The following is a 27,462-nucleotide window of genomic DNA, read 5'->3' as shown; positions in this document are numbered from 1 at the left end:
AAAAAACAGCGGACAGCTGGAGAAATCCGTTTTCACTCACGCAGCCTTAGAACCTACCCTCACCACCGCTACGGAGATCTTTCAAATTCGTGCACATCTTAATGCCCAAAACACACATTTTCTTGCAACTTATTTTTTTAGAATGACATTAAAAAACATAAAATCGGCTCTCACCTCGAGACGCGTCCACTCAGCCACAAGACAGAACAGGGAAAGATGGCGCCCGGAAAACCTCGTCGGCTGGTCGTGTCACGAGCGCCATCCATTGGATAAGTTTGGCACAATTCGCCCTGATACAACTTGGACATGATACAACTCTCCCCGCTCTCCCCTACCTAGGTATGCTACCAGAACCAACCATGCGCATTTTGGAAGATACGGGGAAGGTAAAAAAGGGCGAGTCATATGAAAAGTGCCTCATAAAAGTGGGACTGGCGACTTCCAGAAAAGCAGTGTTGAAGGTTCGGAGCCAGGTATTAACTCCATCCAACCTCTCCAAATAAAACCTCATTGTTTTTTTTTTTTAACTAGCTAGGCAGGCACTGTGAAATTTAACGCAAACTTTTCAAAGAATGTTTAATTTTCTTCATTTGGAGTATTTCTTTTTTTGCCATAGATTTATGATTTTCTATGCTCAAAATGATCAGCGAAGAAAATAAAACATTTTTATAAAAAAATTATTTTTTATATTTAAATATAACTCTATTACTGGTAGGCTTTGTAGACAACGTTAACTGGTTGTGGGGGGAGGAGGGGAGCCGATTCGGCCCCCTTGATATCTCGAAAACTAAATGTCCGATCTTAATGGGACAAACGCCATTCGATTGCTCTCATCGTGAACTTTCAGATTGACTATAATAGTAAAAAAAATCAAAATTGGGGGTCCTGGAAGCAAATATTTTCGAACAAAAATCGCGTTTTACACCTCATCACTAAAAATGCTCTAACTCCTTTATTTGTTGACCGATTTTAATGAAAATTCAGGGGTCCCTTCTTCATGACCTGAGCCTTCATATATATATATATTCCGGTATTTTAGACATTTTAAAAATCATCGGCAGATTCAGGCAAGCTAACTTGGGATGATGTTTTGAGTTTTTACCATGGTTTAAAACCCTCACCGGACCTATTGGTTTTTTTTTTAATTTAGTCCGAAACTTTTTGATGGGAAGGATTCACAAGGACAGAGCCACCGCTAAGCGAAGCTTGTTGCGATGACCCTGCCCTCTACCCTCCGATCGCGCAATTCCAGTTCTATGACAGAATTTGGAGTCCAAAGTTTAACGTGCGCACAAAGCCGCGCACGGCCGGTTCCCTCGCTGACTTCGTCTGGCTACGGGCTGCCACCAACCGCAACCATACCTGTCAGGAGGCCCATAAATGTCGAGCGCCCGTCGCGCTCCGAACCCGGACTGTAATAACCGGGAACGCGTGCTCTCACCACGCGGAGTCCAACGCTCTAACCAACTGAGCTACGGGACCGGCTACATACGCGCCGGCCGAGGGGGGGGGGCGGGTACGACCCCCCCCTCGCCGTTTCGCCCGTGGTGGAGCTAGCGCGTCGCGGAAAAAACGAGCGTGTGCGCCGTTACGAGACGCAGAGATTGGTACCCGATTTTAAGGTCCTAGGTCAACCGGTGACCTCTGAGGTCAGGTCAAGTGCCCAAGGTACGGTTCAGTTTTTGGTGAATAACTTCGCAAAAAAAAAACGGCCGCAGAGCGCCGAATTTGGCAGGATCGTGTTCGCCTCGCTCAGGCGCGTCGAATGATATACTTTTTGTCCGGGTCAGGTCAACTTGGGGTGTTGACCTCAAGTCAAGGTCAGGTCAGCACCCCCAGGTCACGAAGTTGGTAGAAAGAGGTCATGTCGCATATCATTCGATTCGGCAGGCCTTCCTGAGTCCATTGGTGGCTTTCCCGACTCGCTAGCTCAATTTGATCAAGAGTTATTGACGAAAAATTAATATGACCTTGATGACGTCATAAATGACGTCACGCAAGGTCAACATTGCAAAAGTGACGCATCTAACCTTGCAAGGAGTGCATCAAATCACGATTCTGTGTGCTTGAGATAGTTGGAGATCGTTCCCGGCGCCAGAATAGCAGTTTTCATTTTTCCCCATTGACTTATAGGTACCTACCTTTTCGTCGCGGGAAGTCAACTTGAGATGTTGACCTCGGGTCAGGGTCAGGTCGGCGTGCCCCAGGTCGCGAAGCTGGTCGAAGAAGGTCATGTCGCATATCATTCGATTCAGCAGGTCTTCCTGAGATGGCTTTCTTGACTCGCTGGCTCAATTTGATCGGGAGTTATTGACAAAAAACTCTTATGACCCAAGTGACGTCATAAATGACATCACACAAGGTCAATAATGCAAAAGTGAGGCATCGGACCCTGCAAAGAGAGCAATGGATCACGATTCCATATGCTTGAGATAGTTTGAGATCTTTCCAGGCGCTAAAATAGCAGTTTTCAAAAGAAGTTTTCATTTTTCCCTCAGACTTATAATGCTGAGGTCACGTGACCGACTTGACCTCAAGTGATCTTTAGGAAAAATCTAAGATATAGGTACAAGTGGTGAGACCTCTGGAGGATACTACATCTTGTAAGTTTCATCTCCCTGTGAAAGTTCCTTTGGCACTGAGGGCGTTGCAAAGTTGCGATATCTGAGGGCCGTGCAGAGGTTCACTTATAACGTCATAGCCCAGTGACCTGACCTGGCCTGAAAATGCAGTTGATGTCTCAAGATGCGACTTGGATGAAAGGTCAGGCATGCCAAGTTTTAGCTCTCCATCGCCGGTGTGTTCAAAGCTATCGCGAAAACCCAATAGGGGGGGGGGCGGGGGCGAGGGAAGGCACCCCCTCCGTCGGTGAGGGTTAATCTGTCAAACATAAGCCACTATTGCTTTGTGTCTTTTTCATTACTTAACCCGCGCCCCACTGGGGTCTGTGTATAACACGCCCTACTGGGGGGAGGGGGGCTATTCATAGCCCCCCCCTCCTAACTCCGAAACTACTGGGCCGATCGTCCAAATTCAAACGGCGTCTGATAGCCCCGGAAAAACTGTCGAGCGAAACCTAACTTAATTGACCTCGAGGTCACCGATGACGTCACAGGTCAGGTCAAAGTAAAAATTATTAGCATTTTGGCTTCACATTTTGGGCTCTGGCCGCCGTCTTGCAAGTCAGATCAGGCTCATTTTTGGTACACACACTCTTAAACAGATGCTCTAGATACCCTGAGGGTACCAAACTTTTACTTTGATTTTCAGGTCAAGGTCAGGTCATCACAGGTCACGAAAATATTTTATCATGCGTCGGTCACGTGACACATGTTTTATGGTCCATTTAGGACATAGATTTCGAATTTGATGTCGTCTGTGTCATTCGAGGTCATTTTGGGTCAAATTTAGCTTAGGTCAGGTCACTTTCAGGTCAAAAAAGGTCAAATTTTGAAGTTAAAATTTTTCAACAAAAAAGGTGTCTATTGGATGCAGTTTGAGCTCAGGAACACGATGGTGCCATTTATATTTGTGTACATTGTCAAATACGTACTGAAAAATTGATTTGAAAAATTAATAATTGTGAATTTTTTTTTTGCAATAATGCGTATAACTTGGCCATTTTTGAAGATATTTAGCTAAAACTTGCTAGAGTTAGTCATAATCATGCGTTCTGTCACATATATTCCGGTTTTTTTCGAAAAGTCAAAAACTTTTCTAAAAAAATATAAAAATACAAATTTTGAATATTATTATATCAACTTTTCGAAATTTTCAAAATTTTGAAAATACGCGATAGCAGTTTGATAGCGCGGTCAATTCTGAGTCCTTTCATGTAAAGAAATTGGATCTAGCTTAAAAACTGAGCTCTTGGGAGCGATTGCCGTGGTTCAATGTTTTGCGTCGAAATCGGACGAACATGACGTCACTCTGACGTCATTTTCGGCCGACCTATGGTAGCTACGAAGTTCAAATTTTAACACAAGGTGTCAAATTGATGCAGCCGAAGGTACTGTAAGTTTGGCGTCGATCCGTCAAGCGGTTTGGAAGTTATTGCAGAAAAACGGGAGGGGGGCTATAAATAGCCCCCCCAGTGGGGCGCGGGTTAACTGATAAATGACCTTTTAGGCACTATTAATTACTTAATGCACTCAAAATGTTTTTAACATGTACGATTTGTTTTATCGTCTTAATTCATTTGCTTTCAGGTTGTCAATTTTTGTCCTCGTCTACACCTTTTTAGGCGCAATTTCAAAATTTTAAAGACCAAATTCAAAAAGTTTACATTCAAAATGCACGTGAACGTTTTGAATTTGGTCCTTAACTTTTTGAAATTGCGCCTAAAATGCTGTAGATGTAATTCTTGTTTACCAAATGTTAAAACAATTTGGTATGTCCATGAAGTCTACTGATTAATTTGTGCTAGTGACCTAAAACATCTTAATTCCGCTAGTAAGCCACGACTTTATCTAACAAAAAATATCAAGTAATTTGTGCACGAAAGCATTGTCTCCTTTATCAAGGCGTGTACCTTTCTCGGCGATATTGTTAATTCTCAGCTGATGTGACATAGTCCCTCAACACCAAGATAGAAACACGAAACATTTATTTCTCACTTCTCGCAACACTAAAAGGACACAGAGGTTAGAACACATATGGATAGATACTATAACATAACTCGAAGCTATGAAAGAATATCAAGAACACCAAGGTGACTGAAGGAAAGACAGACTTATTTATGTTGTGTTTGTGCGTTAGTGTATGGATGGTGTTTGTGGGTGTTGTTGTTGTGTCATACGATGAGCAAATAAAGCGCTATTTATTCAATTTAACCTAGGCCTATTGCAATTGTGACGATCATGCTGTCTTTCAGCCATGACTTTGCCGGCAGTTTTGAACGAGTGACGTTGGCTTAGGCTGTCTTGCTGAGCTCTGTCTAGAAGAAGTGTTTGTATCCAAAGCCTGGGTAGCGCCGACTGTATCCATAGTGCCGGCTGTATCCGTATCCGGGGTAGTACCGACTGTACCCGTAGTGTCGGCTGTAGCCGCCGTAGCGGCCGTAGCCGTAGCCGTAGTCGTAATCGTCATCGTCGTAATAGCCGCTGGCGACGGTCACCGCCAGAAGACAGGCGAGCAGGAACACCAGCTGAAGATAGAGGAAAAAGAATTGTTAGTGGCCAGTGGGTACACAACACTTAACGTTTTACGCCTCTCAGCAGGCCGGTGCCGTGTATGACAGAATGTTTTACACTTAGGACATAGCTTTTGAATGGGATGAGCAATTTCAAGGAAGAGGTTCTTAGTGTGGTTAGAGCGAGGCCATGCAACGTCAATGGGTGTAAAGAACAGGGATGTAAAATGATTAGCTTCTTCGTCCCCATCAACCATATTTTCTTCATGCTAAAATTTGCTAAATCTGCAGACTACCACACGAAGGTTTATTTACAGAAAAACTAGCTTTGAATATGTGGGTAATATCTGTGATTGTGCAATTTTATAATTGGAGGTTCAACTATACCTATCTGTAGATCCTGTAAAATGCCAAATATGAGAGCTTAGAATCTTTGAATGAGGTACTTAACAGCCGTTTTCATGACGGCCATAATGGTATAGGGTAGACCGGGGCAAGTCGCCCCGCCGAGGTAAAACGCCTCACCGATGTTTCTCGGAACTGGCAGAGTTCTGGGGAAACATCCTCTCTTCTATAAAACGTGCACTATATGATCATTATATGAGCAGACTGGAAAGAAATTGTGATGACTCTTTCGGGAGATCTAGCCAAAAATGTGTTTTTTGAGTGATTTTTATGTTTTGTTGTCAGATTATGCATCATGGCGTTCTTTTATGGTCCACATCAGGTTAACGACTTTTATGTATTTTGAACAACTATTGTCTTGTAAGGGAAAAATTTAGCGCGACGCATACGTCGGTGAGGAGCGGCGGGCCGGAGTACCAGAGTGCGTGTGAGGCCAGTCCGCCGTACGATAGCCTCCGGCGGGAAAGGCGTGCCCGCCGGGTGAAAGGCAGCGGCTGGCCGGCACCTGGGACTCGCGGACCCGCCTCTCGGGGCATTTGCCAGTGCGGTGTCGTCGGGGCAACATCTTTCGGTAAGCGATCTTTTCCATCCCCCCTAAATTAACGCCGCAGCGCCCAGGCGCTGCGGAAGTCCCCGACAAATGTCCTGGATTTCATTTGGCTTTCCGACCCGCCGCAAATAGCGGTGGGCACTCCCGTTTATATCCAGGACAGTCTCACCTAAATTATATTCGTCGGCGCGGCGCGTAGCGTGAATGAGTGTGCGTTTGGAGGTGTGATATGGGTAGTGTGCGTGAGCGTAAGTGTGTGAACCATAAATGCCCCTGGTCTATCGATACGAAAATACAGCGTAATGGAATGTGAGCAAAATATTTCATTGGGGGAATGGCAGATGCCTGGCTGATACACGGTGAACGTGAACGAGCAATCATACGGGCCGCTTAGTTTAATACACCCGGGTGGCAGGCGGGCATTGTAGAGTAACTTTGATTAACGTAATGTCTGTACATGGGGGGAACCAATAAAAGGTTGCAGGTTCCGATGCGTGAAACCCCTACATAAAAATGGTGCATCGGCCGGGAAATCTTTCCCAACGGAGGTCCGGACGCCCGAAGTGTTCCTTCCGCCATAATCTGCGGTACGCGACAAGTGTAGAATTCCGCTCCCCGGGGTCAGTGCACATCGGTACCCGGGCGTATTTGCCGCTTCCGGGCACGCGGTCCACCGGCCCGTGTCATGCGCAACGGAAGGTCAGCGCTCCCCGGGATAAAACGCCGATCGGCCCTGTAACGCCGTGTGGGAGGTCCGGACGGAGCCCGGGTGGTGCAGAGGCGGATCCAAAGGACATGATGTGGGCGGTGATTTCCGCTCCCTTGGAGGTGGTTGCCGGTCGAGCTGTTCTTACTTTTGGCTTTAATATCTTGTGTAAATCTATGTTTCCATACTTTTCGTCACGTTCACACGCGTGAATCAGCCCAATTAAGGGGGGCATGGGGGGACAATTTGCCACCGCAATAATGAGATGAGAGATGAGGGCAGTCGGTTCGCGCGAGACCGTCGGAGATCGGGGATGAGATCGACGGCGTTCGGCGGTGCGGAAGAGTTCGCTCGGGCGGAATGGAATCCGCTTGTACGCGAGAGGAGTGCTCGCGTCGTCGTCGGTCGCGTGCGAGCGTGCAGGTTCGCCCGTTCGGCGGAATCATGAGTCAGGTGACGAGCTGTCACCGCTGGTAGTGATGGCAACGAGGAGGTCGTCACCGGTGAGTACCGAGGGCCGCGAAATACCCCGGTATTTCAGTGTTACATGTGTGGGCGTATGATTGGATCGTTTAATGTACAGGTATGTTACGGTTGGTGTGATTGAGTTAGTGCGAACAAGGTCATGTGTGGTCACGAAAAGATGCGGAAAATGGAATTTTACTTATTTGTCATCAATTTGCTTTCATGATTAGTAATCAATTTGCTTTCATGATTAGTAATCAATTTGCTTTCATTCATACACCTGATTTAACTATGTAGCAAATTGCTTCATGTGTCGCCTGTCATTCACGCCTCATAATGAGACCATAGAGGCTTTAGACATTTCCTGCGATTGCTTGAACAATCGTTTAGACCACAGGGCATTATATCTATAGTCTTAAGTGCAGTGCATCTTTGCTGTGCATATTAATTGCATCTTAAGATATTAACTGGAATGTCCATGGTTTTACGGGATATATAGGCATAATCGGTGCAGTGGATCGGGGAAATTATGGTTGGGTGTTTTTAAGCGGAGTTTTTAAGCGGGGATGACGATCCCTCCCGTAAAGCCGTGCACTCAGTGCACCTTGTGGCGCTGACGAGTTGCCATTAGGACGGCATCGAGGTTGTGCGTGTTTAAAGCGGGCAAGCTTAGCTCGGCAGCAAAGCCCTGATTAATTATTACCCCACGTTACACCAACATGAGCCACACATTCTGGCAGCTGCACCTTTTATATCCGGAACCCGATGTCAATTGGTCTGGCGCAAGGCGGTGCACGCCGAGCACATTCTCCTCTTTTTTAATCCAGGGAATGGATTAACGCTTACGGTTCTTTGCAATTTCTTCTGATGCAAACGTAAAATGTCTTGTCAAATCTTCAATGTTATGTTCAAAGTAGTTCATTCGTTCGTTCATTCCATGCATTTTGCGTTGTAATTTTGCTCAAAAAGTGGTAGCGATAACTCAACTAAGTTCAGTCACGAACCAGAAACAAGTTCTAAACAGCTTTGATTCCAGGTTTAATGGCAACGTTTATTAACCAGAAATTCTTCAAGTGGAGCGCTGAGTGCTCAGTCAAATGTGCCCTTATTTAAATTCCATGCTGCATAAGTTCGTATCTTCGTTATATAGAATTACAGTTTATGATTAAATGCATTGAGTAATATCGGATGAACCCAGTGCCCCTCAACCATTTCATGGTAACTCAGTAGGACGGTATCTCTTGGACCATTTTCGGCTTCGAATTGACAGATAATCCGGAATTAATCTTGTAGGATTTTCAATCCTCTGTAAAGTGTTGCCAGGCACTAATCGTCACCTTGCCGTCAAATGGAGCCTAAATCATTTCGTAAAATAGGAAAATTAATTTGTTCTGTATAGAAGAGCAAAACATGTGATTATTGGACTTTAAAATGCACACTCGAGGCAAATACATTTGAATCCACGTGGCGCGGATTCTATCCGTCGCGACCGCACACGTCATATTCGAGCCTCCAACCGAAGCTGACGCGGCGGGAGGTGACACAAAGCCCTAGTTGTTGAGCCGACTCCGTTCGGGACTGCGCTCCAGCAAATTCAGCAGCACGGGCCCATCCAGTGACTTTCCTGGATGGTTATGGTCTTGGCGCTGCCGTGCGCTGCCACACCAGTAACGGGTGATTTCATATGATGTATAATACCTATAGCATGTGCCACATTGTCAGTTCTCGCGTGTTGTACAATGCATGTTGTTGTACAGTACGGGTTAATTTACTGTGAAGCACGTGTTGTATTTCATATCATATCATATCATATTCCTGAGCGGTGTGTGGCTGCCCGGTTTAGGCTTCACTATCATCGGCCCGAGGGCAGATCGGATCCGCCTGATTGCCGATACCCACCTGATCAAGCAGACGGGTTGGATCCAACCCCCGTGCACCTACACCACGCGCACCTGTCAGCGCCGGCCCGAGCAATTATGGTCCGGCCACCGCGCCGCCCGCGCAAGGGGGTGGCGAGTCCGCGGCAGGGCCCTCCCCGACCGTCCCAGAGAAGGGACGCATTCCCATCGTGATGGGATCGCGCCGCCGGCCATGGGATCGAGCCGGTCGCCACGGGTAGGCCACCCACCCGACCGAAGGCGAGAGCCGCATTCACACGGCCGATCCTAAACGCCTCGGGGCGGGACGACCCGCGCCCCGCAGAGCGGAGGGCCGCCAAGGAGCAGCGGCGAACCGGGCCGATCCGCAATAACAACACCGGAGTCATTGGACTCGCCCGTCGCTGGCCGCCAGCTGCCGAGCACACCACAGAGGACAGTGGCTTTGTGTTGCCGGGGTGAATCAAAACCAATGCGTTTTGAGGTCTGAACGGTCTTTGGTAATTACTAGTCCATCATCTTTCGTCCACACTCCATAACATCCATAATTTTGAAAGATAAGACTTATCGTTCCGAAACGGACCAAAACGAGACAATTGAAACCAAAATCAGTCAATGCGTCACCGAAACCTTCTGATTAATCGATATACGGCGCAATGGCCGCCATCATCCTCCTGGAAAGTTGATTGCAAAAAGCGCCTCTTACAGCAACAATTAGCGTAATAGAAAGGGACATTCTTTATACAAAATGTTCGGTTTCAGATTCTCAATAAGTGTCCCGGCCATATTTAGCAAAGTGAGCGACACGCAAAAACGGGTGTCATTCCTAAGAATTCGCTTTCGAACTGCGGGTGGCGTTCTATAAGTTTTGAACATCGATTCGTAATGCACAATTTGCTCCAGGTTTTATCAGAGAACTTATTTGTTTTAACGGCAGCATCAGAGCTGAGGCGAAGGAACTCAGCGCGGTACCGTCAATGTATCGTCTGCCAGCTAAAATTTGGCTATCAGCAGTTTTAGCGATTTTTAGTTTAAGTCGGGTACGGTTGCAATGGTTCTCATGTTATGAGTCTTCATTTAATTTCGTCGGAAAAGCTCCAGGCCTGAGCACAGTCACCTCGGTGTGGCGTCTCCGTCATGGAAAGGCTCAACAGCCCCCGCACCCGCACCACAGGTGCCGCCGTCCTCAGTCGGTCGGCAGGATGGGCAGGCGTGCCGCGCCTCGGGCGGCGTCGCTGCGCCGTTCCCCATCACTCGGTGACTAGCCGAGTGAAGTGCGTGCCGCGCGGCGCCGCACTGTGCGTAATCACGGCCGGACCCTCCCTGCACCGCCACCGGTACCTGATCCGACCGGACTGGCCCCTGGGTCGATTGGACCGGATACCTGGGTCGGTCGGACCGTCAAATGGGCCGACTGGACCGCGTACCTGAGCCGCTGAGCGAGGGGCGCAGGGTGCCATCACCGGCAGGGTGGGAGTTCGGCCGGGTCACTGGCCCACCACCATCAAAACAAGTCCACCCTCCGCCGTTCGGCTGGCCAGCCGGTAGAGGGGAGATTTGAAGGCTGGGCGGGACAACAGCCGGCTCGACCTAGATTGCGAGGAACGTTTATTTAACAGCGCTTTGTGACACGAGCAAATATATCGTATAACCGCATGGACTGGACGTAGATGACATGAGCAATTAAACCGCGAGATAAAGCTTCTGGCGATCAAATCAATCAATTAAATAGATCAATCAATCAAGCAAATCAATCAATAAGTAGCTTCTTAACCTTGATCAAATTTGTCAAAGGTGCGTAACGCCCTTTGGAGTTCAACCGCTAGTTAATATGACCCCAATCTTTTATGCACCGACACAAGGGTGAATGTGTGGTAACCGCGCTGCCTGGGATCCGGGCGGGTCCCTGACTCAACCCAGTGGCAAACAGCCCTCCCCTCCGCCGTTCGGCTGATCACCCGCCGGAGGGGTGGCCTCTAAGGTGCTGGGAGTGAGGGAGGCACCTCGCCCCTGATCTATGAGGCAGCGTGGCAGTGCTGCCATTGGCTATTCTCCCCGAGGGGAGGATGGCGCAATGGGACGCTGACTGCCGAGGAGTGAACGATATTGACTGGTATGTTGAGTGCGAATCAATGGTTGTTGAAGTAGGGTGATATGTTATGTATGAATTCATGTGTGTCAATAGAGAAAGAGAAAGAGAGGGTCGCACGAGAGAGTCGTGCGAGAGAGTCGCGCGAGACAGAGAGTCGCGCGCGAGAGAGAGAGAGAGAGAGAGAGAGAGAGAGAGAGAGAGAGAGAGAGAGAGAGAGAGAGAGAGAGAGAGAGAGAGATTCACACGAGAGAGTCGTGCGAGAGAGTCGCGCGAGACAGAGAGTCGCGCGAGACAGAGTCGCGCGAGAAAGAGAGAGAGAGAGAGTCGCACGAGAGAGTCGTGCGAGACAGAGAGTCGCGCGAGACAGAGTCGCGCGAGAAAGAGAGAGAGAGAGAGTCGCACGAGAGAGTCGTGCGAGATAGAGAGAGAGAGTCGCACGAGAGAGTCGTGCGAGACTGGGAGTCGCGCGAGACAGAGTCGCGCGAGAAAGAGAGAGAGAGAGTCGTGCGATGAAGCGCCCGAGAGCGCCGGTCGGCACGCGAAGGGTGGACCGCCGCCGCGCCGTGGGTCGTGGGGAGGGACGGGGCTGGGGGAGGGCAAGGCAGGTGTTTGATTGTGTTTGTCCGGGCACTGGGGAGGGGTGGGATTCGGGCAGGGGAGGGAATGTGTTTGTGCGGGCGTGGGGCCGGGTAATGACTGGGGGAGGACACTTAAATGACTAGGGAGAACCGACGAGCGGCGGACGCGTGGGAAGGAGGACGTGAGGGGAGCGAGTGGACCGACTAGACAATGACTGGGGTGAATGTACGAGCGAGCGTATGGGGATGGGGAGACATGATTGAGGTGAAGGAGCAATGGATTGTGATTGAGTGAATGAATGGGGGGACATGGCCGAGGGAACGAAAGAAGCGGATTGTCTGAGTGGAATAGAATAGAGAGATGTGTTGGGAAAACAAATGCAACAAAGGGAAGGGACAAGGAGACATTGGCCTCGAATTCCTGAGCTAGCAAGGGCGTGTCAGGAGCGGACTTTCCAACCGCCCAACCTAGACATTCAACGCATTTGCCCCGTACCCTCAGGTATTCTCGGTCAATGTCTTTGACGCATGGACGGACATCTGCATGAGAGTGGAGAGGCAAGGTGGAGGAGCCGGGAAATGGAGGAGCAGAATGAGTGAATGAGTGAGATGGAGAGAGAGAGAGAGAGAGAGAGAGAGAGAGAGAGAGAGAGAGAGAGAGGGAGAGAGACCACCAATTAACATACCTAAGTGGTGGATAGTCGGGCATTGGGCCCGATTTGGGTTATGCCTGTTCTTTCGACTATGGGTAGATCAGTCCCTACAAGGTGGCGGACTGGTTCGAGGTTTCGCTATCACTAATAAAAAACCCACATTCCATACTAAATTTATCGGACGGTGATTGAGTTATGAAAGTTTCCCACAGTATCGTGATGTTACGAGCATAAAAAGATTAAATAATCATGTTTCATGAGAACCTGGGTGTTAAATTTGTCGATTATCGTAACCATGTGTGCTGCTGAGTGCCGCGATGTATGTGTGTGTATGCCGCGATGTATGTGTATGTATGTGTATCGTGAGGGCGGAATGATGAGGGGAGGGGAGGACCCTGCCCAGTGCCCGCCCACAGCCACGTCGCCCAATTCGCCAGCCTGGAGCCACCGGCGAACAGCTGACCTCGGCGGTACGACCGGGCGGTGGTGCTCCGCTGTCCAGCTCGCCGCGCGGGCCATCAGCCACTCCGCCGCTCCCCGCGACGGCAAGAGCCGCGGCGGTACGGTCGGCTGCGCTCGGCTGCCGACCCCGCCGCTCCAGCCGTCTGCCCGGCTGCCCGGAAGCCGCGGCGCACAAGAGCCGCGGCGGTACGGGCGGCTGCGCTCGGTCGCCGCCCCGCCATTCCAGCCGTCTGCCCAGCTGCCCGGACCCCGCGGCGTTCAAGAGCCGCGGCAGTACGGGTGGCTGCGCTCGGTCGCCGCCCCGCCATTCCAGCCGTCTGCCCAGCTGCCCGGACCCCGCGGCGTTCAAGAGCCGCGGCAGTACGGGCGGCTGCGCTCGGTCGCCGCCCCGCCATTCCAGCCGTCTGCCCAGCTGCCCGGACCCCGCGGCGTTCAAGAGCCGCGGCAGTACGGGCGGCAGCGCTCGGTCGCCGCCCCGCCATTCCAGCCGTCTGCCCAGCTGCCCGGACCCCGCGGCGTTCAAGAGCCGCGGCAGTACGGGTGGCTGCGCTCGGTCGCCGCCCCGCCATTCCAGCCGTCTGCCCAGCTGCCCGGACCCCGCGGCGTTCAAGAGCCGCGGCAGTACGGGCGGCAGCGCTCGGTCGCCGCCCCGCCATTCCAGCCGTCTGCCCAGCTGCCCAGACCCCGCGGCGTTCAAGAGCTGCGGCAGTACGGGCGGCTGCGCTCGGTCGCCGCCCCGCCGCGCGATCTGCTAGCAGTCCCATCCAGCCCACGGCAGTGCGTTAGACGGTGGTGCTCGGTCCGTCCCTCTTGATGCGCCAGCTAGCAGCCTCCAGCCGCCCAATGCACTGGTAGCCGCGGCGCCATTGGCCGCGGCGGTACGGTGCGCGGCGGTGAACGGGGCTAGCTGACCTGACGGCGCCCGCTAGCTCTGCATTGGCTGGGCCGCTGATTCTGCGGCCCGCTCTGCAAAGACGCTGCAGGGCAGCTCCCGGTGGTCAGCGCCACCCACCAGCAGCTTACCGGCCTGGCGGCAGCGAGACAGGCGGTGAGCACGACGCACCACTCGCGTCCGCGAGCCGCCACCGCCGCCGCTGCCACCTGGTGGCGCAACCTCGGGACGCCTAGCGGGAGCCGTCCAACTCTGAGGCGGGCCGATGCAGGAGGAGACAGTCGCCACCACGTCGAACGGCACGCGAGCAGGATCCCGACGAAGAGTGGGAGACAGCAGCTACCGCTCGAAAAGCCCTGGACTGCGGCGGTTGCGCTGGCGGTGGAGTGGCAGTCGCTCAGGGAGGCAGCCGCACGACCAGGTGACCACCGCCCGCGAAAACTGGCTTTGAGCGGTAGCAACTCCCTCGGTGGTGCAACACGTGCTTGTAGGTCAAGGCGGCCTCCATCAAGCGCCGGCTCCGGGAGGAGAGACGAGAGCGAAGCTGGACTGAGGCGAACGAGCGGGAGCAAGATAAGCGGTGGCCGTGCCTCTTGGTGGGCAACGCTAAGGCGAGGCGCGGCGAGGGAGTGCGATCGGATGGCCGGGCGGGATGGTGCAGCGAGCGAGAGAAACCAGAACGGGCATGGCAGCAGGATGGCAGGCGGAGCGAACATTGAACAATGGGGTGACAAGCGGAAGTGGGGGCAGGGCGGCCGTGCATGTAAGGCGTGGGGCGGGTGTCTGTAGAATGTATGTAGGATGTCTGTAGTTGTAGAATGTATGTAGGATGTCTGTAGAATGTATGTCGCATGTGTTGTGTAGCCTGTAGGTATAATGATTGTCAAGCGCGAATGAGATAGTGGAAAGGTTCTCACCCGGGGGAGTAAGGGGACCCTTTTCACCGTCCGTGGGAGGGGGTATTATTATGTAAGGGAAAAATTTAGCGCGACGCATACGTCGGTGAGGAGCGGCGGGCCGGAGTACCAGAGTGCGTGTGAGGCCAGTCCGCCGTACGATAGCCTCCGGCGGGAAAGGCGTGCCCGCCGGGTGAAAGGCAGCGGCTGGCCGGCACCTGGGACTCGCGGACCCGCCTCTCGGGGCATTTGCCAGTGCGGTGTCGTCGGGGCAACATCTTTCGGTAAGCGATCTTTTCCATCCCCCCTAAATTAACGCCGCAGCGCCCAGGCGCTGCGGAAGTCCCCGACAAATGTCCTGGATTTCATTTGGCTTTCCGACCCGCCGCAAATAGCGGTGGGCACTCCCGTTTATATCCAGGACAGTCTCACCTAAATTATATTCGTCGGCGCGGCGCGTAGCGTGAATGAGTGTGCGTTTGGAGGTGTGATATGGGTAGTGTGCGTGAGCGTAAGTGTGTGAACCATAAATGCCCCTGGTCTATCGATACGAAAATACAGCGTAATGGAATGTGAGCAAAATATTTCATTGGGGGAATGGCAGATGCCTGGCTGATACACGGTGAACGTGAACGAGCAATCATACGGGCCGCTTAGTTTAATACACCCGGGTGGCAGGCGGGCATTGTAGAGTAACTTTGATTAACGTAATGTCTGTACATGGGGGGAACCAATAAAAGGTTGCAGGTTCCGATGCGTGAAACCCCTACAGTCTAACGTTTATCACGCCGGGTTGGTTCGTGTTAAATTATGTCTTGCTGGAGTGCAAAGCGTTGTTCTCTGACCGAACTACGTGATGGGGTAAAACGCCCCGGTAGGTCGCGGGGCAAAAAGCCCCATGGGGCGTTTTACCTCATGTGTTGTTCGGGCTACCCACTTTCTAATGTTCGGTAGCTGGCGAACAGTAAGTTTCTATGCCTTTATGTGTATTTTTCTTAGCAACTGGATGGCAATGGAAGTATTCTGTAAACATTTGCATTGCAATAATTTATTATTTGGTCTTATGAGGCAGGTGAAAAACCTGCTCATACAATAGTGTCATTAGCTGAACACCTGACAGGATGGAATGTGCTAACTTCAGAGCCGTGCCTCCAGAGGTCTAACGGACCTCTCACATAAGATTAAGCCAACTACCATGTTAAATCTGTAATCTAAAATATGGGGCTACTTGCCCCAGGCCGTGGGGCGTTTTGCCCTGGGGTTGGGGCAAAATGCCCCATTTGCAGTTGCTTCACAAATCACTTCCTAGCTTGGAGTCCGATCATAAGTGAATGAATTTGAGGGGTGCAATTTAAAGTAAAATGTCCAAAGAACGCATTGAGCACAAATTTGGCCTTCCAGGTGATGTGGAACAGAATTTATGTAGCAAAATAAATTATCTGGGGCGTCTTGCCCCAGGCTACCCTACATTTTGTGTAGATTCGGTGCAAATGTGGTGCAGATTTGGTTAAATTAGGTTCATTGTGTTTCTTAAAAGGCATCAGTTTGGGTCACACAGATGCTTGCCTACATTATTTGTCATTTTATCACACATAATGTTCGATTAAAACACTGGACTAATTAATGAATTCATGACATGAATATTTTTGTTATAAAAGAGATAAGTGCAAATTTGGCCAAATTAGGTGCATTCGCCAGAAGGCCCGTCGTGAGAACAGCTATTAACCAAACAAAAACAGTTACATTAGTTACACAAAGTTACATTGTTTTTGTTTGATTCGTGGAGCCTGGAGGTTCATGTACTCTCGATGCAACAGCTATTAACGTTTCATTTCTAGACCGACGCCATAAAAAGGCACTTACCTTCATAGTTACAGTGAGAGTCACTGAAGGACCGTATAGACCTCTGGTAGCAGGGACTATGGAGTGTAGACTGTGCTGACCGCCGGTGACAGGCAGTGGCGGATCCAGGGGGGGGGGGCAAAATGGGCATTTGCCCCCCCCCCCAAACGGCATAATCTTAACATTACGCCTATGGACGATGCATGGAAAGAATCGATAGATTGTTATGGTTTGCCCCCCCCCCCCAAAAAAAAAAAAACTGAGCTGGATCCGCCTCTGGTGACAGCCAGCCTTTATATGTCCGGACGCTGTCCTTCCCATGTTCCGACACACTGCACTCTGTACAGTGCACAGGGCACGCGCTGGGTTTGTGCGCTGAGTTGTGTCAGAAGGCTGCGCAAAACGCGTGCCACGGAGCTTGATCTATAGTTACCGTCAGCTGCAGTAACTGCTCGTAGATCGTTTGACAGCAGCACCAGCGAAGGTGAAGTGTGCGACATGGAAAACTTTTCTAACATTTTGTTACTGCCCTTTCGTGCGTTCTAAAATATGTTGATTGCTATATCTAATAAGCGTTCGTTCAATACTACCGGTCTCGAGCGTAATGCGTCCAAACACAACAGACACTTATCCAACAAACGTAAATCGTTCCACCTATGTAATTCAGAACATGAGACAGCACTCTCGTTTATAATTCGCCTCGGGGAGACATGCTAGGCGAGTCGACAGGCCTGAACAGAGTCTCTAACAGCTAGAACTACTCTAAGTCCTCAGGGTCTCGAGTGCGTACCCCAGTAACGTTTGCAACCTTGTACCTACAGGGAAAATCGCAAATGGCCGTATAATATAGTGTTCTTACTGAGTGTAGTCTATGACATAACAGCAATGGAATCACAATGATCACGATCACAATCACAAAACACTAGCACTAGGGATTGCTGGGGATGCGTTGCCCTTCAGCAGCACAACACGACATACAGCTCGACCGTGCCTCGAACCGGGCTTCCACAGCACATATACATATTTCCGCATGGTATAATCACCAGAAATCTAAGTGCGGGGTAGATAACTCTATTATGTGTATCAGTGACTTGACACATTCGCAAAGTACCTACCTAATCCGACATAAAAGAAATTGAAAACGAAATAACCTGTTGACAAAGAGATCTGTTAAATTTGAGAAAGCCTTTCGCTTTGTCATCCGTACGCCGTGGATTCAGAGCCAAGGCAGTTTTAGTAGCCAGGCCACGTGCTGACTGTTTCAACTCAAAGACAAATTGAAAATAGCCCTTCAAAACTCTAAAGGAGCCTCACAGGATTCACAGAATGCAGAATACTACCCGGTAGCATTGCCGACTGCTGGTGCTGCCACTTCAGAAGCCGAGAACTCTGTCAGCTGGAACTGAGCCATGACAATGACGTAGGTGAGAATGGTCGACAGGATGCTGAGCAGGGTGGAGCGCCGCAGTCGGTACAGGCCCAGGTCGCCGACTGTGTCCAGGTCGCGCGCCACCGACCTCTGCAGCAGCTCCAGCTCGTGGCGCAACTCGGGCCGCCGCTGCCACTCCAGGCGCAGCAGCAGGTCCCGCCAGCGGCCCAGACACCCGAGCAGCAGCTGACACGTCTCACACGGACCGGCGACGGTCACCAGAATTCCGGGGATGTAGCGCATGATGGTTACAGGGCTGTGGTGTCCGGGATAGGTGAGGTACAACGCTAGTGTAATCTGCATCACTACACCGCTCAGGGTGGTTGCTATCAACTCGGGCGTCATGGAAGAAGTCAATTCCAAAAATGCTTCAGAAGCCGATTTTTGAAGCTCTCCGACGCGTTGTATGTGAGCGACGTCAAGGAGCCGAGAATCGCTGGTCATAAGTTCCATCTCCATGGTCAAAGCACGCAACCCTGACGCTATCAACTGGCCAGCAAAAATGAACTTCAGAGATATCAGCAAGACGCACATAATAAAACAATTCTGGTGGAAGATTCCCAGAAAGTATAAGAAACAATTCATTGAGGAGCTACCATTGCAAACAATCAGAATGCGACTAGTACCAGATCCAAAATACATCAGCCAGAACATTATTGTGAGCGCCAGCATGCGCTTGCCGTAGTCGTTTGGCTTCATCCTACCTGCCGTCAGATACGCAGTAGTCTTGACTTTTTCGAGCAGATGGGGTATGCTTGATAAAACAATCGGGTATCTAAGTCGGCCCCGTAGAAGTGTTATGGTGAGGGCAATGCCTGGTGCCACATTTGGTATTCCAAGAAATCCCGACAAATAAAGTGAGTCGAAAAACTGATTCCCATCCTTACGAGCTTGTATGTATGTGCTGATACCCGGATATAAGCTGTAAAGAAGCATGGATGCCTGCGGGCCAAGGATCATCACGGCATACGAGCTGGATGCAAAGCTGGAGCTACCGGAGACCCCGGCAATGCGCAGCAGAACCAGAAAGGCTCTGGACCACTTTGTAAAGAGACTGCTTGGTGCGCGTGATCCATTACTGGTTCTTGCTTCCTCCGTGTCGCTCACTTGCGTTGATGCAACAGTTCTTGTTCTCTTATTTGCCCACCGCATGACTGCTGCTAAATGAAAGAATTGGCTGTGAAGCACTTCCCTCTGTTTCGTTCGCCTGGTCTTTCTTGTTTCTCTCTCATCAGCTCTTCACATCTAGCTGCTTTGTTCCTTTGCCGACGCTATCTTCTCTTCTCTTTTCTGGTTATCCCCTTCGTCCTCTGTCACTCGTCTTATTTTGTTACTTATGCATTTCTATTTCCTCCTTTCCCATTTACCAGTCCTAATGTTCCTCTTATGGACCCTTTTGCTATTCGAGACTTAGAGTTTTCTGCCTGCTTGTCATGTTTCTTGATGTTTTCAATCAGCTATTACCACTCCGACTAAGTGTAAAATTGAACGCAAGGCACCATAAAATCTTTGCAAAGCGTTATGCGCCAGGCGCGGCCATAGCGCGGGACGCGACGCCAGCGCCGCCTATCGGCAACGCCAGAGAACTAAGGTCGGTGAGAGCACGGATTTTGATGGGTGATAGCGCAGTGTGAAAAAATAGGAAAGTTACATGAAAATGTCGCTATACTACGGTATAGTTCACCATCTGAGCGACATATTTATGTATTTTTATCCATGGCGGATAAAAATTGGACCCGGGATCTGGCCATGGAAGAAAAAAATGTTGGTCAGTGTAAGCACGGATTTTCGTGGAAATGAGCACAGTGTGAGAAAATAGGGAAGTTACATAAAAATGTCGCTATACTACGTTGTAGTTCGCTATCTGAGCAACATATCTATGTATTTGTTATCCATGACCGATAAAAATTGGACCTGGGATCTGGCCATGGAAGAGAAAAATGTTGGTCAGCGTAAGCACGGATTTTCGTGGAAATGAGCACAGTATGAAAAATAGGGAAGTTACATAAAAATGTCGCTATACTACGCTGTAGATTACCATCTGAGCAACATATTTATGCATTTTTTATCCATAGCGGATAAAAATTGGACCTGGGATCTGGCCATGGAAGAAAAAAATATTGGTCAGTGTATGCACGGATTTTCGTGGAAACTAGCACAGTATGAAAAAATAGGCAGCTTACATAAAAATGTCGCTATACTACGCTGTAGCTCACTAACTGAGCAACACATCTCTGCACTTTTTATCCATAGGAGAGAAAAATTCGACCCGGGATCGGGACATGGAAGAAAAAAATATTTGCACCACCAAATGAAATTAAGATACATCACTCCCGTTATATTTGTATTGAGTCTTTCATGAAACAATTTCGCTATACTACGGCAAACAGCATGACGTCTCGCATATATTGAGACATATTTTGACAATGCAATGTAGGTATAATACAATTTGGAATGTTCATAAACATTTTATCTTCTCCTGCCAAATCCCGGTGCCAATTCTCCCCGAATATTGGTAAAAAATACGTCAGGGTAAACGCATATTACTGAATTTAATTGCATTATATCGCATTTTTCAGTTTATCGTTAAGTCTCCACACAGGGACGTTTTCATCTGAAGTTTGGCCGCCGGAGCCACCGCGAGGCCTAGTTGCACGAGTAGCCGATAGTCGGCGCCACCGTCGCACTCGGCCGCAGCCAGTATACTGCCAAAAATGGAGCTATTATGATATCGCTCGTTGGTAACTAAGTGTGGCGTGCTTCATAAATGATCGCCGCATAGAGAAACAACCGTTTAATGAAGAAAATGACTTATATTTTACTCATAATAACAATCTGAACCCCAATGTCCGCTTCTATATGGAGTTTGGCGCATAACAGTCTGTCCTTCCGGATAATGTAGAGCACTTTATCAAGAGGCCTGTATAGGTACAGGTCACTTTACAGGTCTACCGTGCTCGGCCTCCTAGTGGCGACTGCCACGTCTGGCAATTTGCGGTGTGCTCGGCGTACCTGACGTCAAAGAAGCCATGAGCACTCACAACACACATCCGAGGAGCCATTGTCGGCGCGACAGCGCGGCGGATCGAAGCACTATGGACCACGAGCGGCAGCGTCAAAGAAAGGCCATCTCAATTTTCGGGCGACACGTCCAACGATCGTTTTGTATAGTCGCCCTGTCATCGTGTTTGTCCGGGGCCGCCCGGCGTGCCACGCTCGCCGTTCTTAGCCGCCAGTGTATGTTTACTGTCCGCGATGGGCGCCCGCTCCACAGGCGATTGAAGTACAGCCAGCAGTGCAAAGGCTGTGGTGTGCTGTGTATGCACCTGCTTTGTCGGAACTTCAGTGTTTGGTGGCGTCGATTGGCCATTCGTTTCACATTCTGACGCCGACGAAATGGGCCGGGGCGACAGCTCTCTTTCCAAGCCCTTGTTTTGGAATGGTCTTTGTTGATCATAGTTTTGCAACTGGTTGAGAAGATCGTCCTTTTATTTACGCTAAGACAGTGGTTTCCATGCATAATTGACTTTCTGATGAAATACGTTTTTTTTTTCTGGGGGAAAATGTATTTTGCTTTCAACTTTTTCAGTCGTAAGACGTGCAACGCTCATATATTGGGTTCACTTATATTACCGCAAGTGACCTAATGGATGGCATAAAACAGCCTAGGTTCTAATGTCTTTAATAATGACCCCAATGCCACATTCCTAACTGTTCAATGCCACATTTAAAATGGCGTGCATCTGTGCAATGTTTCCGATTTTTGACTGGTGTGTAGAGCGGTGTCCTGGCTCGTTGTCGTTCTCTCATTCACAGCTGGCCAACTCAGAGCAGGTGGACGCCGGTCGGGTAGGCCGCCATCGTGGCCACCCCACACATGTTGACGCCCCTCTGGACGCGCCCGTAGCCGCCCTCGCCCCAGGAGGTACCCCACGAGTTGGCCAGAGTCCAGAAGTCCTGCCCGGACGATCCATGAAACTGTTTGAATATATTTTAGCCTACTGTACGCGTCTTTGTGTGATGGTGTGATGAATGGTATGGAGGGGCAGAGGGACGGGTGTGTTGGGCGGAGATCAGTGGGGCGTGTGAACCATCATCGCAGTGTGGCAGCTGACACTTTATCTACGAATCCCCCTAGACATATGAACCACTCGATGTGGCAGAAGACACGGCATCTACAAATCCCCTAGACATAACTAAACACTTGAGGCGACAACTGGGTACACACAGGGACCACTCAGTGATGCCAGTACCTACCAACTTTGGTTGTGGGTGCCCAGAGCCCCTTGGGGGGTGCCCAACTCAGCATTGGGGGTGCCCGGGCACACCCAAAAGTATACAAATCGACACCTATGTGTAGTGTTATGGAATCCGAACTGATATCTGTTGTATACAATGGCCAGGTGGAACGTAAACTGTATTTCACACAAAATGGCGGAGTCACGTGAGGTCGTGTGAAAAGCGCTAAACAACTGCCATAGCGAACACTACACCCGCCGGCCCTTTAAGTTACACTTCCCGCCGATCACGTAAATCGGCGCGGCAAGAATCGGCGGCGTCCTCGGGAGGAGGCCGGCAACTCACGGCGCGGGGTGCCGCCGACGGGCGCCCTCTGAGGCGGGCGCGGCCCACCGGGGGACCGGTCACGAGCAGCGCCGGTGGCGGCCGGCAGCGCGACGTCAGCGACATCTGACGGGCGGGCGCTCTCTGTCGGCGCTGTAGATGGCGCGGTGGACGCTGTCGGCTGCGGCGATGGCGGCTGGGGCTCGCCGGAGCTCGGAGGAGCCGGGTCGGCCGGCGGCGGCGGCGGCGGCGGTTCCGGCCCGTCGGTGCTCGGAGGTGCTGAGCCGGTCGGCGCCGCGTCTGGGATGCGGGCGAGGTGTGCAGCGTTCCTCTTTGTCCCGTCGGACAGGATGAAGGTCGCCGGGCAGAGCTGTCTGGCGATTCGGCGCGGGCTGGAGAACCGACTCTGGTTCTTGGGCACGTGCCCCTGTCGCCGCACGCGCACCGTGTCGCCAGGCTGGAGATCTGACGGCCGGGTGGCCTGTCGCGAGTCGTACCCGCGGCTGTTGCGCTGCTGCTGGGTAGCGACTCGGTGCTGTAGCGAGCTGTCGCGCGGCGGAGTCTCTGTGGTGACCGGCAGGTGCAGACGCATGCGCCGGCCGTGCAGGAGCGCCGAGGGTGACTGGCCGGTGGTGCAGTGCGGGGTCGCTCGGTACAGAGCGAGGCGCTGTCGCACGTGTCCGCTGAAGCTGGCGGCCGTCCGCGACTGCAGCTGTGTGGCCTCCTTGAGCCACACCTTCACCTCTCGGTTGAGCCGCTCCACTGCTCCGTTTCCGCGTGGCCAGTAGACGGCAGACGTGTGGTGTCTGATACCGCGCTGGGCCAGATACTGTCGGAACTTGTCGCTGGTGAACTGGGGTCCGTTGTCGGTCACCAGCTCGTCACACAGTCCCTCTCTGGACCAGGCCTGGCTCAGGAACTGGATGACGTCATCAGTCTCGATGGATGACGTCAGAGCGACCTCTGGCCACTTACTATGGTAATCCGTCATAGTAATGGCGTACTTTGCAGACGGTGGGGCGCCGGGGATCGGGCCCACGATGTCCAGTCCGAGCTTAGACCAGGGCCGGTCTGGAAACTCGACCGGTTGCAGCGGCGCGGGGCGCGCCTGCTGCGTCAGCACGGCGTCCTTTGCGTGGCAGGACGGGCAGTCGGCGACCAGTGCAGCGGCGTCCTTCGACATTCCAGGCCACCAGGCGAGGTCGCGGAGGAGCTGCTTTGTTCGCACGACACCATCGTGCGCTCGGTGCGCCAGTTGGAGGTACTTTGAGCGGAGCGCGGCCGGGACGACGGCGCGGTCCGGGCCGCGCAGCACGACTCCGTCCTGGCGGACTTGCAGCTCGTTCCGCACGGCGAAGTAGTCGCGCGTCTCCGGCGTGCACTGGCGCGCGGCGTCGGGCCAGCCGGTGCGGATGACAGACCGCAGCTGCTCCATGACTGGATCGGCGGCCGACGCGGCACATACGTCGTCATCAGTGATGACGTCACTGACGTCATCGGTGAGCAGGGCGACGATCTCGTCGCCGTCCGTCTCGGCGGCGCCGGTGTCCGGCAGCGGCAGCCGCGACAGGGCGTCAGCCACTGGGATGCTGCGCCCGGGCCGGTACTCCACTGTGTACGAGTACGGCAGCAGGCGGGACTGCCACCTGGCGATGCGCGCGCCGGCGCGGTTGGACGTCTTCGGCGTGAGCAGAGTGGTGAGCGCAGAGTGGTCCGTCCGCAGGGTGAATGAACGGCCCCACAGGTACGTCCGCCAATGCTCGACAGCATTGACCGCGCTGAGGGCTTCCTTCTCGGAGACGGAGTACCGCGACTCGGCGTCGGTGAAGGAGCGGGACCAGTACGCCACTGGCCGCTCCTCGCCGTCCGGCTGGATCTGAGTGAGCATGGCACCGGCGCCGCGGTCGCTGGCGTCGGTCGTCACGATCGTCCGGAGGCGGGCGCTGAAGGGCTTCATCACCGGCCTGGCTGAGATGAACCGTTTCACCTCGTTGAAGGCATCGTTGGCCTCCTTAGTCCACTGGAACGTGGCGTCCTTCTTCAGCATGATGGCGAGGGGTCTCACCACAGCGGAGTACTGAGGCACGAACCTGCTGAACCAGCCGGTTGAGCCCAGGAGACTGCGCAGCTCCTTTACGTTGGTGGGAGGCGGGGCCTCGGCCACGGCCTTGGTGGTAGACAGGAGAGGTACCACTCCGAGCCTGGAGAGCTGATGACCGCAGAACTCCACCTCTGGCTGGCTGAAGGAGGATTTCTCTGTGTTGATGGTGACATTTGCCTGCTTGAGGCGGTCCAGCACGGTGCGGAGGCGCCTGTCGTGCTCGGACTGATCACGGCCGGTGACCAGGATGTCATCCAGATAGTGTCCACAGCCGTCGATACCCTGCAGTAGATGACTGAGCAGCTTCTGGAACGCGCTGCCGCTAGACACCAGGCCGAACGGGACCCTGGTGTAGCGCATCAGGCCGTCTGGCGTGAGGAAGGCGGTGATGTCACGCGAGTCCTCGTGCAGACGCAGCTGGTGGTAGGCCGACTTCAAGTCGATCCTGCTGTAGAGGGTGCCACAGAGCTTGGACTCCAGCTCGTCGATCGTGGGCAGTGGGTGAACCTCTGGGACGATTTGGCTGTTCGGCCCACGCAGGTCTACACAGACCCTGATCCTGCCGTCCTTCTTCCTTGAGACGGTCAGCGGGCTGATCCACTGAGAGGAGTCAATCCTCTCGATGATGCCTGCTTCCAGCAGACTGTTCAGCTCTGCTGAGACCTCCTCTCGCACGGAGAGGGGCGGCTCCTGATTATTGTAGGTCACTGTGGCAGGCAGCGTTCCCAGGACTGGGAGTGGCTGCTGGCCGAAGCCGTAGAGCCGTGAGCTGGAGGGGCTGAACGCCACGCCTCTGAACAGCTCCTTGGCACGGTTCACACTCAGGAGTGAGCAGGTGGCACCCGTGTCCACCTGGAGGGGTACCTCCTGTGTGACGTCACCTGCAGTCACCTGGACGGTACAGGTGAGGCGTGACCCAGTGGTGGTGGCAGCGCAGGAGAGCACGTTCAGCTCCTTCACTGCCTTGTGGTGCTGTCGTTGAGCTGGCCTTGCAGGGGTTGCTCCACTGCCACCTCTGCACCAGCTGGCGAAGTGGCCCTTCTTTCCGCAGGAGTGGCAGGTCACTCTGCGGGCTGGACAGGCAGCATCCCTGGGTGCGTGGTCCTCACGTCCACAGTTGGTGCAGAAGTCGCTGCTGACGCTCTGCTGCTGCTGCTGCTGTCGCTTCTGTTGTGGCTTCCTCGTAACTTTTGCCACGGATGAGACGGGTGGGGCTGCAACTGGTTGGGAGATGGCTGCAGCCTCCCGCAGGGAGTCCTCATAGGTCTCTGCGACACTCAGGACCTTGTCCAGAGTGAGGTCCCTGTCCTGAAGGAGCCGCTCCCTCAGGCGCTGGTGGGGGGTCTTCTCCACCACCACGTCCCGGATGAGTTCCGACTCCATTGCGCCGAACTGGCAGGTGCGAGCCAGGCCGCGCAGAGCAGCAACAAAGTCTGCTGTGGACTCTGTGGGGGCCTGGGCTCGCTGTCGGAACCGGAATCGTTCCACGATGACGTTGGTCCTGGGAGTGTAGAACTCCCGGAGCTGGCGGAGGGTGACGTCGTAGTCATCCTCGCCGTCACGTTTCGCAACCGGCGGCAGGGTGTCGAACACCCGGTACGCCTCGTCACCGATCGCGCACAGAAGCAGAGCGCGCCGCTGCTCGGGGGGCAGGGGGCTCGTGCCGCACCTGGCCAACAGATAAAGTTCGAATTTTTGTTCCCAGTTCCTCCACGGGACGGCCGGCGTCCCGGGATGGGGCAAAAACGGCGCGGGTAGGGGCGGTCCACTGTCGCCGCTCATGGCCGTACCGCGGGCCGAAACACAAAAAAAAGTTACACGGAAATTCGCGACACGCGATTCCACTAGAGTCCGCACTTATCTCATCCTTGTCGCCAAAATGTAGTGTTATGGAATCCGAACTGATATCTGTTGTATACAATGGCCAGGTGGAACGTAAACTGTATTTCACACAAAATGGCGGAGTCACGTGAGGTCGTGTGAAAAGCGCTAAACAACTGCCATAGCGAACACTACACTATGCAAATCATAAGCTTCTACGGCCCAACGATCACCCTAAGCAAAAATATTCAATTTCCCGTTCCAAAAAGAGTGTCTTACGCAGGAATGTGGACTGTGGTGTCTTAGAAAGGAATGCAGTTACATCATCGTCAGCCAATCAGCATGCTGCTTACAGCCAATGCAGCATGCGCAGGTTTGAACTACGCAATGTGATTGGTCAACGCGTAATAAGCTTCCGCGTCAAACTCAAAACATCATTCTACATAGAATATAGCTCTTCCTATATTAAAATGTAGAAAATAATTGTTTTTACAGAAAGGTTTATTTTATTTTCTGATCATTTTGAGGATAAAAATCATAAATCCATAGTAAAATACTTATTTCAGGAAAGTGAACTATTTCCTTTGATTTGATGACTACGACCTCCGACTACGACCGCCTTTACTGAGTACGAATTCGTACAGGACATCAGCTTCACAGACATGAATATCGCACACATTTATGGCGCACGTGTTACGTTTCCAATTCACGCAAAATATGACTGGAAATAGACTGGTAGGCGATAATTCTTGGATTTGTACGATATTCGCCTTTTTATTTTCAAAGAAAGCCTATATACGGCCTTGGATGACTGAGGCTTTCTTCAATTCAATCATCGACAATCTATATTCTTTGAACAGCTGATGTATTTTTGTAGTAGTAGCCCGCAGAATCATGTCCGAGTGGAGTTTTCATTCAGGGCAATTCCACGACAAATCACCTAATTTTTTTCCAATTGTTCACCATGACCTCTCCGATTTTGCTCAAATTTGGCATGTA

General features: G+C 52.0%; 1 long non-coding RNA gene across 1 annotated transcript; it reads right to left on the bottom strand.

Moving 5' to 3' along the window:
• Positions 1-4,591: 4,591 nt before the first annotated feature.
• On the bottom strand, positions 4,592-16,606 carry LOC122375678. Its single transcript, XR_006255438.1, has 2 exons — positions 16,571-16,606; positions 4,592-5,146 (listed from the first exon to the last, which is right to left on the bottom strand). It is a non-coding gene; the product is annotated as an uncharacterized LOC122375678 (long non-coding RNA).
• Positions 16,607-27,462: the final 10,856 nt, after the last annotated feature.

Source organism: Amphibalanus amphitrite, unplaced genomic scaffold (genome assembly GCF_019059575.1).
Source record: "Amphibalanus amphitrite isolate SeventyFive unplaced genomic scaffold, NRLGWU_Aamphi_draft 001893F_arrow, whole genome shotgun sequence".
In the NCBI taxonomy this organism is placed as follows: Eukaryota; Metazoa; Arthropoda; class Thecostraca; order Balanomorpha; family Balanidae; genus Amphibalanus; species Amphibalanus amphitrite.
This window is presented reverse-complemented; position numbering and strand designations above follow the sequence as displayed.